Genomic DNA, 12,342 nt, shown 5'->3' with positions numbered 1-12,342 from the left:
CATGTCTGCCCATGGTCTCATGCACTGCCAGACTGAGACCACCCACAAATTGGAGGGACAACACCTCATCTTCTGACTGGGCACTCTCCAACTGGATGGCATTAATATTGACTTCTATTTCCTTAATTAAACTCACCCCCACCCCACTTTTCCCAGCTTTGTTGCTCCTTTTTCCCTGTCTCCTTTCACACAAATATAATAAATTTTCACCTCTCCCTTTATCAAATCCCATTAACACCTTTTGTTGGTCTGGATTCCTCCCCCAGCCGGGATTGTCTGAATTCTGAAATTTCCTGCTCTTGGCTCATTCTACTTATTCCTTGAAGAAGCATCAGCAAAATACCCTTTGTCAAATCCTATGGATGCTCCATACACCTTTGATGTAGTGGACAACACCCAATTCATTTCTGCCAATCCCCCAGTGGACTGTTCCTCCAACATTTCAGTGTGTTTTTATTACATCTTTTCCTCTTGTTGCCAAAGAACAATATTTTCACCTCCGAAAACAAGGCCAAGTAAATCCTGGTAGTTCCTTCTTTTTGGCTCCCAACTTGAAAAACCTTCAATTGGCATGTGTGGTAAACATTTTTTCAAATAATGAACTGAAATAATGTCAATTATACTCAATCAACTGACATAAATTCGTCACCAAAGTAATACATTGGTTTCATTGAGATGTGTTGCTCTAATATCCTTATATCCCATGTGCCACTAGCCTCGTTACACAGCCCAAATCCCTATCCAACACAAAATTAAAATCTAGCTCTGAAAGACTACATTTCATTCTTTGGAAAGAAGTAACGAATGTGAATTAAATATGTGATATTAAATTGTTGGTTGAACGCTGTTCTCTGCTTCTGCAAGCAGAACTTCGCTTGCAGCTACATGGTAACTGAATCAAGCTATTGTTTTCACCATGAAACAATATGCTTGTCAGCTGATATCACAGATGAACAAAGTAATTTCCACAGGTGAGCAATCCAATGATATAATAGCTGAACTATTTAATTAGCTAATTAAAGTACATGAATAATGCATTGTTCCATTATAAAATAGGTGAATAATGCCATTGTCTAACATTGGTCAGTGGTGCAGAGGGTTAGTTCTTCAAGTGCCTGGGAGTCCACATATAGCAGGACCTCATCTGCAGCCAACACATTGAAGCAATGCTCTTTACCCCCAGATAAAATGACAGAAGTGGCAATCTGTTACAAATCTCATAACCACAGCAAAACTAGAATTTACCTAGAAATAACTGGTATCCAGTTAGTGACCTGGAATTAGTTGCACTGGTCAACACTAAAACTTGCATGTAGTTATTATAGTTGGGATGTTAGAGAGAGAGAGAGAGAGAGAGAGAGAGAAAGAACAGTTAACTTTCAATTGAAACAGTGACATATATCAATGCATCAAAAGCCATACTACGTGGTACAGATATTAAACACACACACACACAACACACACACACACACACACACACACACACACACACACATATATATACACACACACAACACACACACCATCCTGATACAACTAAAACCACCTTCCTACTTCCATTACAATTTTCTCAGGTAATTATTTGCATATATGAAATTATACAATTGTATAATTGAACTAGTGGAGTTCCTCAGGGATTGGTCCTGGGTCCACTATTGTTTGTTATATATATTAACGATCTGGAAGAAGGGGTGGTGAATTGGGTAAGTAAGTTTGCAGATGATACAAAGTTTGCTGGTATTGTGGACAGTGAGGAAGATTACCGTAGCTTAAAAAGAGATATAGGAAAGCTAGAGGAGTGGGCTGAGAAATGACTGATGGAATTTAATACGGATAAGTGTGAAGTGTTGCATTTTGGAAAGGCAAATCTAAGTAGGTCATATACATTGAATGGTAGACAATTGAGTGCAGAGCAACAAAGGGATTTAGGAGTTATGGAAAATAGTACCCTCAAAGTTGATACTCAGGTACATAGAGTGGTGAAGAAGGTATTTGGAATGTTGGCCTTCATAAATCAGAGTATTGAATTCAAGAGTTGGGATGTTATGATGAAATTGTACAAAGCATTGATGAGGCCAAGTTTGGAATACTGTGTGCAGTTTTGGTCACCGAATTATAGGAAGGATATAAACAAAATAGAGAGAGTGCAGAGAAGGTTCATGAGAATGTTGACAGGATGTCAGGGTTTGAGTTACAGAGAAAGGTTGAGCAGCCTGGGGCTTTTTTCTCTGGAGCATAGAAGATTGAGGGGGGATTTGATGGAGGTGTTCAAGATTTTAAAAGGGACCGAGAGAGTCAACGTGCATAGGCTTTTTCAATTAAGAGTGGGGGATATTCAAACTAGAGGCTATGTTTTGAGATTGCAGGGGGAAAATTATAAGGGGAACATGAGGGAAAATTTCTTCACGCAGAGGGTGGTTGGGATGTGGAATAAGCTTGCAGCAGAGGTGGTTGAAGCAAGGACGTTATTTACATTTAAGGAAAGACTAGATAATTACATGGAGGGGAGAGGATTGGAGGGGTATGGACTGGGTGCTGGTCAGTGGGACTAGGAGGGTGGGGATTTGTTCCGGCATGGACTAGTAGGGCCGAACTGGCCTGTTCTGTGCTGTATATGGTTATATGGTTGTATTTATAAATACAATTGTAAGTGCAGCGAAATGAAAATGTACTGAGTTCATTCAGTTGTCTTTATCATAAGCTATTCACTATAACTTTTTGCTGCATTGCATCATTTTCAAGATTCCATATCTTTCCCTGACACCTTCTTGTATCGCGACTACCCTTCAAACGTTCCACGGAATCAAAATATTTTCTCATTCTTGCTGTCCTTTTTGAAGTTAGAAAGCCACCTCCACCAACTTTCCCTCTGGATTATGTCCAATGTTCACAATTCAGCCATAACTCTTTCGGGTAAGATTGACACACCCATCATCTTTCCAATACCCATTTGTGGACACCCATATATTTGAATAATCTCCCATAATATAATAGGCTATTCAGCCCATCGAGTATGCCCCTCCACTTAATCATGAGCTGATCCGTTTTCCTACTCAGCCCTACTGCCCATTTTTCTCCCCATAACCTTTGTTGCCCTGGCAAATCAAGAACCTATCAATGACTTGGCCTCCACTACCACCAGGCAATAAATTCCATAGATTCACCACCCTCTGGCTAAAGAAATTCCTCTGCTTCTCTGTTCTAAGCAGACGCCCTTCAATCATGGTTATATTCTCTTGTCTTAGATTCTCCCACAATCGGATACAACCTTTCTGCATTTACTTCATCATTCAAAGAGATTTCCCCTCAAATTCCAACAAATGCAGGCCAAGACCAATCAAACACTCCTTATATGATAATCCCTTCATTCCTGCAATCATCCTTGCGAAACTCCTCTGAACCCTCTCCAAGATCAGTGCACCTTTTCTTAAATGATGCACTGATGTTGGAGAGTTTCCCTTTCTTTTCTTGGCTACAGCTAATTAGCCAGTGGAGAAATTTAAACATGCACCTACCTTTTCTGGTGCTTCTTAAATGCTCCTCTTCCCATTATCTTCCTGCTCCCACCAGTCCCTGATGAGATTGTGGTCAATGATATCAGATCATTTTCTCCGGCTGGTTGATGGCTTCTTGGAAGCATTGCCATTTGGGCCATGCACACTGCAGAGCAGACCTATACATCCTTGAGGTCAAAGTTTTCAACACACGGCTTCTATGAGGCAATAATTGTTCACAATTCTGATCACATACTATTATCTTTCACTGTAAAGGGATATCTCTCTGATGGAGATATTTCATCTGGACAGTGAAACAAAAACAATGACGTGACAATTGCAACCATAGAATCACAGACAATTTACAGGAGGCCATTTATCTTATTGCTTTATGCTAATTGAAGTAGATGAGACCAAGGAAATCACGCCTTTCTCTCCCCTATATGTACAAGTACACAGATCTTTGATGCACATGTTTCAATCTTGTGAAGGTCTTCCAGAACTAGTTCCTACACGTTACAGCTCTCCAGGAATGTAATCAGGTGCTATTTTTATTAGATGAGGTCTTCTGTTTCTACCAGGCAGACCCCTACCACCCACTGAGTAAAATAAAATCTTTTTCAACTCCCTTCTTATCCTTTTACTTTGAACCTACTCCCCTTATTTTCGACCACCACCCCCCCCCCCCACCCCCCAACCGCTATTAAGGGACATAGGAAGAGAAAAGGGAATTAAAGCCAAGGTCTTTGTAAATTTTTCTCCACTCTACATGAATATAAAAATCTGCTGCACTTCAGCCTCAACAGAGATCTCCATAGCTGCACTGGTAAGATTATTTAGCATAGCTCAGGCAACTTGAAACAAGTTTAGTAAATTCACTTTGAAGTGGATCATTACGTCACTGGCCTCCCTGTAGAACTGAGGTTGAGCAAATGAATAAATATTGAATTGTAGAAGCTATCTGTTCTTCTATCCACTTTTAAGCTTTGCTGAATCAATTACATTCATTTCATTTTTACTAGCAGTTTAAAATATTCTCCATAAAATTGCAAAGTCTGAACATCTTAATTGTTTTTTTTATTATGGTATGGATTAATGCAATACTTGTTAATGAACCAAAGATGAAAAAGATTACTTGAATGAACAAAATACTTGGTAATGATTTGTTTATTTACACAGATTGGTATACATTTTGAATAAGATCCACAAAAAGAATATTGTTATGCTAAATATCACAAGGATTTACCAAAATGAAATTTGTACTCTTCAATAAAAACACATAACATCCTTTTTCCTATCTAAACAAAACTTCTGGTCAATAAAAGCCATGGAAATGATACCACAGAATAGTAAAGCCACAAAACCCCTGCATATTTGCCAAGAAATTTGATCCAAGATGGTTTCATTAAATCTGCTCTAAAAGCATTGCTACACTGTTCCTCTCTGTCAGAATGCCTGGAATAAATTTCTGAGAAGAAGGAGGACAATACTTGGGAGAGCTGCAGACCTTCTGGGCAATTCAAACAAGAATTAACTCTTCAAACGTAACTCCTTTATCTGAATCCCTTGGGACCAGATACTTTTTGGAATTCGGAATTATTTTTGGATAATAGAATAATAGTAATGGCGGTACGCTAAGTAATTGTGCTGATTTCATATTCACTTAAAACAAAGACACACTTCAACTAGGAGGGTCTCTGGGCGGGGGCGGGGGGAGGTTCGGAGTGGTGGCACTGGACTGAGGGGATTGCGGCGGCACTTGGGGGGCATTTCAGCAGTGCTGGGCAGGGGTGGTTGCGGAGGTGCTGGATGGGAGGTGGCAGTAGTGCTTGGGGGGGCGGGAGTGAGTGGAGGGGTGGTAAATGAAGTGAGATAAAGATAGACCATAAAAGTACTAGCATACTTTTTTCTTTCTTTGGCTTGGCTTCGCGGACGAAGATTTATGGAGGGGGTAAAAAGTCCACGTCAGCTGCAGGCTCGTTTGTGGCTGACAAGTCCGAGGCGGGACAGGCAGACACGGTTGCAGCGGCTGCAGGGGAAAATTGGTTGGTTGGGGTTGGGTGTTGGGTTTTTCCTCCTTTGCCTTTGTCAGTGAGGTGGGCTCTCAATTACATACTTTATATTTTTAAATAAAACATACAATATGTACATGCAATAAAAGCACATTACAACAATATTGTCAACATTGTTATGGTGACCATTGTCTTCAGGTTGGAGTCCTTTTAAAGACTCCTTCCAGTGTTATCTGTCTGGGTGTCGGGCAGTCTATGACAAATCAAGCATCCATATACGGAGAATTAGAGGCATTGGACTCTAATTTTCCCCCGCTGGCGCCTATAAGGTAAGGATTCCCTAGGGTTCCACTAATTACCAACATGAGATAATCAAGTGTGAGTTGAGCATGGTTCATATCGGGTCACGTTTGGTGCCAAACGCGAACTTTGGTAGTCCGAGCTATTGCAAGAGCCAGGCTGTCCAAGGCCATCAGGGAAGCAAACCGTGCACATGCCCAGCAAATCCATAGTCACTTCCTGGACAGCAAGGAAGCATGACCCATGTGGAAGGACATCCAAGACATCACCAAGCCATCTCAGATGCACTGAACAACTTCTACATGTGCTTTGAGGAAAAAAATGACGTGGCTGCGAAGAAGACCGCCTGTCCTCCAAATGTCCTCCAAATGCAGTGGCAGATGTGAAGAGAGAGCTAAGCAAGGTCAACCCATGGAAAGCTGATCCTAACAGAGTGCTTCAGGGGATGTATGGCTCAGCTAGCAGATGTTCTCAACAACATCTTTAATAGCTTCCTGAGAAGCGCCGTAGTCTGATCGTGCTTCAAAGTCTTCACCATTGTCCCTGTGCCAAAGAAGTTGTCTGTGTCCTGCCTCAATGACATCCGGCCTGTCGCACTCATGTCCATTGTCATGAAGTGCTTTGAGAGGCACGTCAGGGGGTACATCAAGTTCCTGCTGCCCCTGTCACTAGACTCCCTGCAGTTTGCATACAGTCCCAACCACTCTATAGATGATGTCCTTCATCTAGCCTTCACCCTCCTGGAAAATAAGGACTCGTATGTTCGAATACTGTTTATTGACCAGCTCATCATTCAACACACTCATACCCCAGTGCCTGATAAGGAAGTTGAATCTGCTGGGTCTAAACACCTCCCTCTGCAATTGGATTCTTGACTTCTAGTCGGGGAGACCTCAGGCAGTCCCGATCGGTAACAGCATCTTCAAGTCCATCACAATGAGCACGAGGCCACCAAGGACTGAATGACACTGTTGTTCACTCTGATGACCCACGACTGTGCAACTAAACCCAGCTCAAACCACATCAGCAAGTTCGCAGATGACACAACTATGGTGGGCCTGATCAGTCAGAATGACAAGTCAGCATTGTAGTGCGAATGAAAGCTCTTTCAACTGGAGGGAGAACACACACTTTTATTAGCTTATAACAAAGGGTAGGGTTTTACAAGGGTCTTCAGTAGGGCTCTGAGTTTAGGCAAGAAACCTGAGTTATATATGGGTAGATGGGGGCAGAGCCTGGGGGAGGAGCCAGCCATCTGCACAACCCATGATCAGTGAATCTCAGTTCACTGCAAGCATACAGGTGAAGTGCAGTCACCAATGGACTGGGGCACAGCCAACAACCTGTATCTGAATGTTAAAATAATAGAAGAGATGGTTGTCGACTTCAAGAGGGCCCGGGGGCCAATGGTCCGCTGACCATTCACAGCTCTACCATTGAGATCATCAAGAGAATCAAGTTTCTTGGAGTGCCCTTGGTGGAGAATCTCACATGGTCCCTTAATACAAGCTCCATAGCCGAGAAAGCCCAGCAGCGCCTCTACTTCCTGTGAAGGCTGGGGGGAGTTCATCTCTCACCCTCCATCCACACTACATTCTACAGAAGATGTATCAAGAGAATCCTGTGACACTGCATCACCGCCTGGTTTGGAAGCTGTACCACCTTGGACCGCCACACCCTGAAGAGGAGAGTGAAGTCAGCAGAAAGGATCATTGGGGGCTCTCTTCCTACGATGAAGGACATCTACGACACCCAATGCAGGCGAAAGGCAATAAACATTGTGAACGACTCCACACACCCTCAAGTAAACTGTTCTCCCTTCTGCCATCTGGTAGCAGGTTCTACAGCCCTCAGGCCCAAACATCTAGATCAGCCAAGACCTTATTCTCCCAAGCCATCAGACTCATGAACTCCCAGAACATTTGAGGGTAGGGTACTGTGGACTGTTGCTATATGTCTTAATATTTCAATTTGTTTAACTTCCATTCTAACTTATATTTATGTAAATATGCTCCGTAGTCCTGGAGAAACACTATTTAGTGTGCGAGCTTGGTATGAACAACAATATAAAGGTGACTTGACTTGACTTGGTGTGCAGACAACATCCATGGAAAAAATGTTTAGTTTTCAGAGGTTTTCAGTTTTCAGGATTTTGGATAAAAGAACCTGTATTACTGCAAACACAATTTCTATGCTATGGGTTTTCTATTTTTCATGTGATAACCATATCAGCTAATATAAACGTGTTCTACAAAAACAAGATTTCTCATGTTTTACAGGGTGGGGTTGAAATGTTAATTGGCCTCAAAAAGTAATCCAAACTCGCAGATCAAGTAATGCTGAGTACTGTACAATTGCGATCAATTATGCCTTTCCTTATTGAATCTTTGAAGACATCATTAGCTGCTGAAAGAGAAATGAAAGCTCCTCTGTGGTAGAAAACAGCTGCTAAATGTTTCTTCAGACAAGCGCCTATTCCTTGTTATGATATTGTGTGGCTATGTCCAGCGACTGCAGATATGAATTGACAGTCTCCTTGAGTTAAATAGTTTTTGGCAAGATGCAGAGGTAAGAATTTACTGCGATAATACTGCAAGGAGAAGAAGTCAGAGAATGTCAGATAGATGCAGGCTGCTTATCTGCAGTGCAGATTTCTCCAAAACCACATTTGACTTTCACATTAAATGCTATATTTGCATCCACACATGAGTCAGGGATGTAAAGTGACATGTGGTTTGCGAAGAACAGGAGGGATAAATGAAATCATTAAGCTGTTGCCTGTCTTAGACACAGTCATGAAACTCTATATTGTGACTTTCAAAGCATCACCTATTCCCAAAGTATCAGTTCACATTTATTTTGCATAGTGGCAGCTGTTTTTCTATTAGCCCTTTGGGGCCTACACTACTTTTCTGAAGTTACTCTATATCTCAAGGTTAGCGTCTACAGACAGAATGTTATTAAGATGTTCCATACAATTTGTACTTCTTACAATGTATTTTACAAAGCTCACTGCAAACATAATTAAAGTACATAAATTTCTAAACACACTTAACATCTGCTCAGAATACTCCCCACCTCTTCAGTTTGGTTAATCACAAAGTACACCTTCCTTACCAGTTACAGCTTTTGTTCATTACCCTTTGTGATTATTTTGAAACCGCATTCACCTCACCTGGTGTTCTTGTATAAAGTACATAAAAACATCGGTAACAGAAGCATGAGGAGGCCATTTTCTGCCCATTTAAAAAGATCATGGCAGATCTTTTTACCGCCACCACTTATCACAAAGCACAACGCGAAAATCTGTAGCACTGTGTTGAAATAAAAACACAATGCAGGAAAAACTCAGCAGGTCAAACAGTATCCTTTATAGAGCAAAGGTAAAAATATATGCTTTGGGCTTGAGTCCTTTATCAAAGTTTAGGTATCAAGGCTTGAGCCCTTGATAAGTGTCGGTTCTGTATTTTTACCTTTGCTCTATAAAGGACACTGTTTGACCTGCTGAGTTTCTCCAGCAGTGTGTTTTTACCCAATTCCCCAATTTCTTTAATATCCAAGCAAATTGTTTGCACTTTTTCATCTCTGTTCATTTAGCTTTCATTAAGGATTCGAGCCTCATCTTTTAGGTATTCAGGCAATAAAATTAGTTCATGTGTCAGCTAACTTACTTTTTTTTAAATGCAGCGCTGAGGAAATCCTGAAAGTGCTATTTTACAGATGATATTAAAAGGAGATTACAGTTCTTTCTTTAGGTGCAAGTGAAAGATGTCTTGACACTGGTGAAAGAAAGGAAGATTTGTTTTCTACAGTTCCAGTCTTTCAGATCTGCACAATCACTTTACAATCAATAAAAGTAATTTTAAAGTATAATCACTCTTATAATTTAGGAAATGCAAGATCCACCGAATACACCTTCAGTGAATGACATGATGGAATAATGGAGCTGCTGGCTGATGTCTCCTGTGACCTGGGTTATTTTCTCATCTTTGGTACTATGACCATGTGCATTTTCCTATATGCTCCAGGTTCCTCCCACATCCCCAAACTGTGCGGGACGATAAGTTACTTGGCCCAAGTATATTGCCTTTTGGTGTTCAGGCAAGTCAGGCTAGAACATGGATGCAAACGAAGAGGTTGATGGGAATGTGCGAGAACTAAAGTCAATAAACATTATTGAGGTAATATGTTGAAGATTCTGTTTCCTGCTGCATCAGGCTAAGAAACTCAACAGCTCAACAGTGGCAATAACAGTGACCAAATAATTCATTGATGTGATATTGATTAAATGATAGATACTGGATAAGACATGAGGCATAGTAAATGCCGCTGCAGGATGATGACCACCGCAAAGGATCAGTGAGGGGTTCAGTGCTGAAGGACCCCCACAGGCTGTGGGCTGCTGGTAACCGACTCATGAGAAGCAGGTATTAGAACCAGAATTTGAGAGGGTGCTGAGGTCAAGAATGGCTCCTGAAGGGTCTCTGATGATGAAGGCTTCTTGATTGTATCAGAGGTTTTCATCTGGAGCTCAGGTTGCCAATAGGCTGAGGTGGAGGCTGCGGGAGTGCTGGAGGTAAATCTTAGCGTCTCTGGAAGCACTCTCTTTGGCCTCTCTTTCTCTTATTGTCAGGGGTGCTGAGCAATGCTCATGGTGATTCTTTATTTGCCTTATCACAGACAAAAGTTGAAGTATATCATATCTATAAAATTTTTATGCATCATTAAATTATAATAAAACCTTGAACTGTGAGATGTGAGGGAGAACACCAAATTCCATTCGCATCCATCTTAATTTTTCATCCAAATGATATTTTGAAGGTACGGCACACTTTCAGCCATCCCTGAATCATTTATTTCGACCTTAACACTCAAGTCACTGAAGTGGAACTTGAAGCTTGAGGTTAAATGTGAACAATGGACCCATAGTTGACTCCACTGATAGAAGGAATACGGAAGAGTTTTCCCAGTATGTGATCAATGTACATCAGAAAACACCAGCAATGCAGGTTTACCTCAATACTCCTCATGGTAGTTTGTCGTTCCACAAATGACTGCAAAATAAAGCAAATTTGACTATGCACTGTCAGTCATGCATCGATGTGAAGTGATTGTGGATATTTTTAGAGCGCTAATGTATTTATATTCACACAAAATCAAGCTTTGTTTCTTAAATAAAATCTCCTTTAAAAGTATGAGTTCTAAATGTTGGCTGCTTTGAAAATATCTACTTTTTGTTGCAATTTTTGTGATTTTAGTTTTAACATTATCTATTCATCTAAATGGCCACTGAAGTGTTTTTGAATTGAGGCACACAATTAGAAAAATGTGACAAGTCAAACAAAAGGAGTCTTCAGCTGTAAGAATCCAGCAATATTTAAAAGCAACTGAACATCTATCAACTAGAAATCTGTAACAATTTGAAAGCAGAAAGAGAGTTAAGGGCGCTTTTTCTGAGCTCAGAATTCAATATCTTATATGAATTACTCAGCACAAGATATATAACTATAAATTTGCTCAACCTTGTATCCGTAAATGTTAGATCAGCCTTCACTCAAGAAAATACTTTAGATACAAAACTGTATGATCAGCCAGGTCGGATCATTCCGGACTGGTCGGCCACCTGTGAAGAGCTCTTGTCTTTTGCTAATAAAACCCTTGGTTTGTATCAACAAGTCTTTGATTCTTTCGACAATTTTTTTTTAAACTGGGTTTTTTTTTAACACAAGGACAAGGACTGAATAAGTATGAGATAATTCAAAAATGTATTTGTTTTTGGATAAATATGAATCACAGCCTAAAATATACAATTGATCTGATGCATGCACTTCACATATATATATATTTCTGCTGAGTTCACATACTGGGTGGAGATAAAGCCATTTTATTGGGGTGTTTTGCAGACCTGATTAGAAAAATCAAAAATGAACAGAGTGGTTTGATAATTATATTTCATTTAAAATGCATATATTTTGATTATGATGTATATTTTCAATGAAGCAATGCTAATTTGTCTACTATGAGTTGAATTAAAATAATTAAAATATCTTTTAGAGCTCTATTGCAGAGCAGCTGCAAATACTTTAAGGGTCTAATCCATTCCTGTATCCTTGTGAAATTAATATACAATCAAAGGACTATAATCAAACTAATTAAGATCTCGTTCGTTGGAAAATTGTTTTCCATACACAATTGCTGTAGTATGTACCTAACCAAGTATCTGGCTGAGTACATATATTGGTTAGCAGCCATCAGGAAGGAGGTACAGGTGTCATAGGACTCATACCTCCTGGTTCAGGAATAGTTGGCGCACCTCTACCATCAGACTCCTCATTCAGAGACTCATTTAAGTACTCAAATTTTGCTCATTATTTAAGACTGAATATTTATATTTCTGTATTTTAACGGTCAGTTTGTTTACATTTCTTTCTTCTTGAGTACAGTTGACAGTTACAGTTAGAAATTCTGCCTGATCCACAGGAAAAAGAATTTCAGAGTTGTATGTGATGTCATTTATGCATTCTGACAGTAAATTA

General features: G+C 40.3%; 1 long non-coding RNA gene across 1 annotated transcript in view; it reads right to left on the bottom strand.

The window, feature by feature from the left end:
• The window catches only part of LOC138759339 (uncharacterized), a 134,191-nt gene extending 130,258 nt beyond the window's left edge, over positions 1-3,933 (bottom strand). The window contains exon 1 of the long non-coding RNA XR_011354791.1: positions 3,516-3,933. This is a non-coding gene — a long non-coding RNA (uncharacterized lncRNA). The remainder of the gene's footprint in view (positions 1-3,515) is intronic.
• Positions 3,934-12,342: the final 8,409 nt, after the last annotated feature.

This window comes from Narcine bancroftii, chromosome 3 (genome assembly GCF_036971445.1).
Source record: "Narcine bancroftii isolate sNarBan1 chromosome 3, sNarBan1.hap1, whole genome shotgun sequence".
Classification (NCBI taxonomy): Eukaryota; Metazoa; Chordata; class Chondrichthyes; order Torpediniformes; family Narcinidae; genus Narcine; species Narcine bancroftii.
The sequence above is the reverse complement of the archived record's forward strand: the minus strand, read 5'-3'. Positions and strand labels throughout refer to the sequence as shown.